Here is a 7,057-nt window from a genome sequence, read left to right on the forward strand (position 1 = left end):
TGAAAATGGAGCCTTAGAATGTTTTTTAATAGGCAGTCTACAAATATCACAAATCAAAACGAAAATCCGGTTATGATCTTTCAAACATCATTGCACTAATAATATGCAATCAGAAGAGAATAAGTAGAAAAGTTAAGAGCATGTTTTAACAGATGTTCATATATGATTTAGAGAAGAAGGGAAAATTTTCCTTCTTCTCAAATGCCCATCTTGAAATTCTCACATTTTTTTGCAGACAGTTTGGCTGGTTTCCAACACACATCATTGCTTGTCTGGTATGAGGAATGCCATCTGTGCAGTATGGAAGTCCTTTTTAAAAAACAGGCTGCTAATTATGCTCTGGGCAGGTGCTGTTAAAGTGAAATCAGGTGTCAAGCTTACAATTGCCTAAAATGACCAAATTATACTGAGAAAGAATGGTATTCCATATTGTAAAATGGAATTTAAGCATGGCATGTAAGCATTCCATTTTTTGGGTGTTACAGAGGTCAGGTTGCATAGCAAGGCTGTAAAACTTTTAAACTACTTCACTTCCACCATCAACAATAAGAGAAAGCTTTATTTTAAATCAAGATTATTGACTAGATCAAAGTTATCTATTTTCTTACTACAGTATCTTCCCAATAATATATTTTTAAATGAAAGTTGATGAAAGAGGAACAGTGACCTGAAAAGTATGACAGCCAATTCTAAAATACATAAATTAATTTAGTGAAACTAGAATCAGTCTTCCATAGTTATTAATTGGAACTCATTTTGTAATTGCAGGAAATAGGGCTCAATAGAGCTATTTAACTCCCTGCAGGAAAAAAATGATCAATTTATTTTCTTTAAATATATTAATCTTTAGAAGTTTTTTTTTTTTTTTTTTTGAGACGGAGTCTCGCTCTGTCGCCCAGGCTGGAGTGCAGTGGCGCAATCTCGGCTCACTGCAAGCTCCGCCTCCCAGGTTCACGCCATTCTCCTGCCTCAGCCTCTCTGAGTAGCTGGGACTACAGGCGCCCGCCACCACGCCCGGCTAATTTTTTTTTTATATTTTTAGTAGAGACAGGGTTTCACCGTGGTCTCGATCTCCTGACCTCGTGATCCGCCTGCCTCGGCCTCCCAAAGTGCTGGGATTACAAGCGTGAGCCACCGCGCCCGGCAATCTTTAGAAGTATTAAAGCTTGTCTCGTACTACAGATTCATGATGACATATTTGATGCTGTTCTAACTTGTATATAGCAAAGCAGAAAATTCTATTGCAGATAAATTTTAAAGCATAAATATGAATATTGCTACTACAATTAGAAAAGTTTATTATCATTATGTGAATCTAATTTTGTTATTGCCTTTATGTGTGACCTATTTTCTGCTTGCAATACAGCTAATACATTCTGTCGTTTAATCTTCATGGTAACTCAGTGGCTAGATTCCATTATCATTCCAGGTTTCAGGTGAGATTATTGAAGCTCACTTGAAGCATCACAGAGGCTAGTAACTGGCAGTTATATTTCTCTAGATCTGTTGAACTCCAAAGCCTGTGTTTTGATTACTCCAGAAATGGTCTCAGATTTACCTTATTAGCCAATCTGATCTCAATGGACATATCATTAGCATTGTAAACTATTATAATGTACATATTACTTGGTCACAGTCAAAGTGTCAGCCATTGTAGTCAAGGCAAACAGGACCACGAAAGGAAGTGTAGAGGTCCCTCTCATCATGTAATTAGTGGGTCTCTTAAGGCCAAGAGACATAAAGTGGAAGGCTTATTCTTACATCCAATTTCATTTCATTTAGTTATCTTGTTTCTCATCAAGTTGTGGATTATAAGTATCAAATAAGAAATGGAAAGTTTTTGCTTCCAGACACAGGGCTACGAACAGAACTAGTATTTTAAATATCAAAGGAGAATACAGAAAAGAAACAAAGAATAATTTGGAGGTATTGCCTTTAGATTAAAAGTTTCCCTATTATAGCAGTATAAGAGGATTTGGTTATTATGACCTATAGACAGAAGAATTCATTGTAGTGGGAACTTGCTAGAGATGCAAATTCTCAGGCTCCACTCCAGACCAACTGAACCAAAAGCTCTATAAATGAGCTTAGCAATCTATGAAGCTACCAAAAAAAGAGGATAATTTTCCAGTAGCAACATTTTTTAATTGCCCTGATATGTAAACAATAACAATTTAAAACAGCATTTGGCTGGAAAAAATATTTTTAAATCTATAATTAATTTTAAGAATTTTCATGAACCATCTTTGTTCTTATTTTATCTAGTAAAACAACAAAACTTCTAAAATACAAATTATCTTGAGGCAAATTTTGTAAAGTATTTAGTTATCTCAAGTCACTTGCCTGAAATTTGGAAATAGTATTGATGGCAGTGGTGGCCCACATGGAGCAGTCACCACCAAGATGCTGGCTGCAGTGGAGGTGTGGCAGAGCTGCATGCTCCAGGGAGCCAGCAGGAGCTGGGAGCAGGCAGGAGCCCCACCCTTCCGGATGTAACTGTAGCTGCCCAAATCGTGGCTGCCCAGGCAGGCCTCCCTATGATCTTGGGGGCTAAGAGAAGGCAGCAGCCCTGCCCTTTTGGGCACAGCTGCAGCAGCCCAAGTCACAGTGTGGACCCAGGCCTCCTTGTGCTCTTGGGGCCTCAGGAAGGCCCCCCACCTCAGCAGGTTTGGAGGTGTGTGCTCCTGCTGGCTGGCTTCTCCTTACTCCTGGCATACATGCTCCAATCTTGGAGTGAGGATAGGGCAGAGCCTCGGCACTGTTGCAACCCAGCCGGGTGTGCGCACTCTTGGGGCAGTGCTCACACACACCTTCCCCTTGCCACCATGGCCCCTTTAAACTCTGGGCACCAACAAACATGGGAGGGAGGGCTGAGAGGGTGCTGATGGCAGTTTGGTGCTAATCTGCAGGCACCCCTTGGCACAGACAGCCTGGGCACCATGAATGGGGACAGGAAGCAGACAGGCTCCTGGGCAAAAGAGGGTGGGTCTCTGGTGAAGCCTTGCCTTCAAGTCAGTGAGGGCCTGAAGCCTGGGGACCAGACAGCTGGTCCAGCAGACTTGAGTGGGTCTTTGTGGTGCTTTTTCTGGCCACTGCCCATGGACCAATCAGCATGCACTTCCTCTCCTCTGAGGCCCATAAAAGCTTCAGACCCAGCCAGACTCAAGTAGAGGATGGAACGACCAGCTGCAGAGAGGAGCTGCCCACCCCAGGGTCTCCTCTCTGCTGAGAGCTGAAGGGACAACAGCACGGCCAGCTGTGGAGAGGAGCTTTCCACTCCAGGGTCTCCTCTCTGCTAGAAGCTGAACACTCACTGGGACACGCCAGCTGCAGAGAAGAGCTACTCACTGTAAGTATCCCCTGAACTATTCTATCACTCATTAAAGCTCCTCTTTGCCTTGCTCACCCTCCATTTGTCTGCATATCTCATTCTTTCTGGGCATGAAACAAGAAATTGGGACCTGCCAAATGGCGGGACTAAAAGAGCTATAATACAAACAGGGCTGAAATACACCCTCTGCTCACTATGTTGCTTGCAACAAGAAGGAGAGAAATGAGAAGGAGAGAAGAGCTGTGGCCCTTTGGAGACCCCAGACCCAGGAGTTCCCCAGCCAGGGCTATGAGATCCTTTCTGGAGCTCTGCAGTTCCTGGCATCTCCAAGTTTCTGGGCAACACCACATTCCTTGGTGCCAGCATGGAAGCTGCTTGTAGTATGACTGGTTCAGCCACAGCCTCGCAGGGAGCCAGCCTGCCTCACTGCAGCCAGCATATCTGGCTGGGCACAGTGGCCAGACCTCACGCTTGCCCACACACCCCTCACCACTCCATGCTGGACTCACCCTTGGCAGGTGTGGAACTCAGGCGAGTAGCATGAGCTGAGTGCAGCCTACCAGGCCAAGTGGGAGGAATGAGCCCAACAGGCCTGAGCAAAACTCGGCAAAGGTGCCACTGGCCACAGAGGTTTCCAGCCAGAAAAACATTGCCCCAAGAATCCCATGACAATATATTTAGCACCCTAAATAACAGTAATTACTTTTATCTGCCACAGGTAGTAACTGCATGAAGTGTATCTCCCCTAACACCTGAGGCAACAATACTAGTTTGGAGGATTAGGGAATGAACAATTTTTAAAGTTTTGGAGAGCATATAAATATACTTATATATGATTTTAAAATGAATTTTAGTTTGGAAATGTTAAACTTATTATTTTCACTAGTAGAAAACGCATGGACACGTGCACACACATACACACTGCCTTTCAGGTTATTACCTAATCATTTAAAAATATCTGTCAAGATTAATTAGTTCGAGTGCCAAAACCCTATGGGAAGCACAAACATGAAAAGGGAAAAAAGTGTTATTAATGTTGTGTGAAGAACACAATGCAAAATGTGCATTTAAACTGCAGTATCAGAAAATGAGGTAGTTAAATATTAAAAACATCAAGAAGAAGGAACTCCCTACATCATCACTATATAAAAAATACTCAACTAAAGTCAATAATAAAATATATACTATTTTTGTACTTTTAATGGAATCAGTACCCCATTTTAAGTACTATGGTACTGCTCTATTGCAATCCTGAAGTAGAGTAGTTATAAAAAGACCAAACTTGGGAGGTTTTATTATTTCTTCTGCAGCCATAAGAACATACAACTGCCTCAAAAATATATATTTTGCGATTCATAGATAAAACATAAGAAATCCTTACCCTCAACACATTTTATGCTTCTCTCCAAATTTTATTCCTTCTCCAACCTCACACCCTAATCATTCCATCATAAGAATGAATGATGGAAGAAACAGTCAAGAATGAAAGAAAAACTCAGTTTCTTGCTATAAGTTTCTCCCTTCACCCTGTGAGGTCCCTCTCTGATCCCATGATCTGCCATGGAGTATACAGATTTCACTAGATATTTATCACTTCAGATTCTCTCCAAGCCAAGTGAATCTGACATTATCCAAGCCCACATATTAAGTTGAAAATGGTCTGAAATATTTTAAGAAAATAAGTGAGCGCAAATCAACACTGGCTACCCTTGTTCAGTAGAGAAGAAAAAAGAGAGGACTATAATATTGTTTAAGGGAAAATGACATAGACTAGAAATATTTTCAAATCATGAAACATCTATGATTCTAGATCTCTCGATGCTTAAATGCAGGGTCCAAAATATCTTTCCATTTCTTCCTAAATTATCTCTAATAGTTTGTCTAGTGTTGTTCTATGCTGATAAATGCTAGTCAGCATCTTGCAAATTATCCTACTGTTCTCATCCTACAAATGGATCCTGGGTTTCAAGGAGAACTGACAGTATTACTAATTTCACAAATCAAACAATTAGAACATATGGTATATTGAGACCATGATGAAATTATGAGATTGTAAATTCTTTTGCCTGCAATTTAATTTTTAATGGCAAAAAATTAATCTATGGTGTCTATTTGTAGTGAGTGACTCAGTAGCAAAACACATAACTACATATTTTTAAGTAACATGACCATAAACTATGCAATTCAACAAAACTGCATAGGACGACCAATGTTGAATTGTACCCGACATTGACTGATGAACGATTACTCTTACGATTGCGTAGGACTATTCTCTTACCTAGATCTTGTTACATGATCATCTTTCTAGGGAGTTCAATGACTTGCTCTGTCCGTTGCTTAACCAAATTTTGTTATTAACTTGTATTATCTATCGTTCTTCATTAATAAATAAAATTGATTTTTATAAAAAAATTAATTATTGCTAGAAGTTTAGATCAGACACCCCCATGGTCCTACTTTCACAAGTTCGATACACTCTAGGTGTCAATGGGTTTATCCAGGCTTTCACCTGAGTGCAGGATTCGGGAGCATCTCTGAAAATTGTTCCAGGGACTTACTTTCAACAATCAATGCCTTTTAGTGTCTTGGAGTAGCTTTAAAAAAAGACAAAAACGAATCTGGTTTATAAAATAATTTACCATTTTTCTGCACCCAAGGAGATAATATGATGCCTAAATCTCGTCCCAAAGGTGTAGCTTTTTCCTTTTTATTAGACTTACATAGTCATAAGGAGCTTCTACATATCCTTCACAGTATTTACAGTCTTCTCCCATTTTTAGCTCCTAATAAAACACCACATCTGTCTACATCATACGACATGAGACTGGAAAGAACTTATCAAGAGAGAAAAGTTTAAGAGTTTCTACTGTAACCCACACCATTTGCCTGGGACTGCTCCTCCTAATCTCCTTGTAAACAGTCGGTAGCTTGTGACATTTTACACAAATGAAGAACAAGTTTCCATGTTCAGAAAAACATCATACACCGTATAGATCTTATGCAACCAGTCAAGGAAAACGAAGAATAAAATATTTTAACAAAATAAGAACATATTCAAAAGGTAAGGAAAGAGGACATATTATTGCTAAAAGCACAACGGCAACTTTGTGTTTTGAATTCATCTTAAAGATCTTTAGTAAAAAAAAAAACTTGATAGGAAATTGCAATTATTTTATCTTTCATTCACTTCATTTAGATGATTTTCTTCCTTTCAAAATTCCATTTAAAATTTTTCTGAGGCCAGACACAATGGCTCACGCTTGTCATCTCAGCACTTTAGGAGGCCAAGGCGGGTGGATCATTAGGTCAAGAGATCGAGACCAGCCTGGCCAACATGGTGAAACCCCGTCTCTACTAAAAGTACAAAAATTAGCTGGGTGTGGTGGCGCACGCCTGTAGTCCCAGCGACAGAGAGAGACTATGTCTCAAAAAAAAATTCTGAAATATAGCAGTATATAATTTAAAAATATATATGCAAGTTGGTTAACATCTTCTCATCTTCTGGGAAAAACTAAATCATACTATTGTCTACACTCTCACCATGTCTTTCCTTTCTGAAACTGTTCGCTGAACTCAGTCTTGTCATTGGAAAATCTAGCTGGGTGAAAGGTATATGTGAGATGGTTCTCAAAATGTCAGTATCTGTGTGTATATTCTCTGCCGCCGAGCATCTGATGCAGCTGAAGGAGCAAGGGTCTATTGATAATCACAAGTCAGTTGTGAGCA

The sequence above is a fragment of the Symphalangus syndactylus genome, chromosome 3 (assembly GCF_028878055.3).
Source record: "Symphalangus syndactylus isolate Jambi chromosome 3, NHGRI_mSymSyn1-v2.1_pri, whole genome shotgun sequence".
Taxonomy (NCBI): Eukaryota; Metazoa; Chordata; class Mammalia; order Primates; family Hylobatidae; genus Symphalangus; species Symphalangus syndactylus.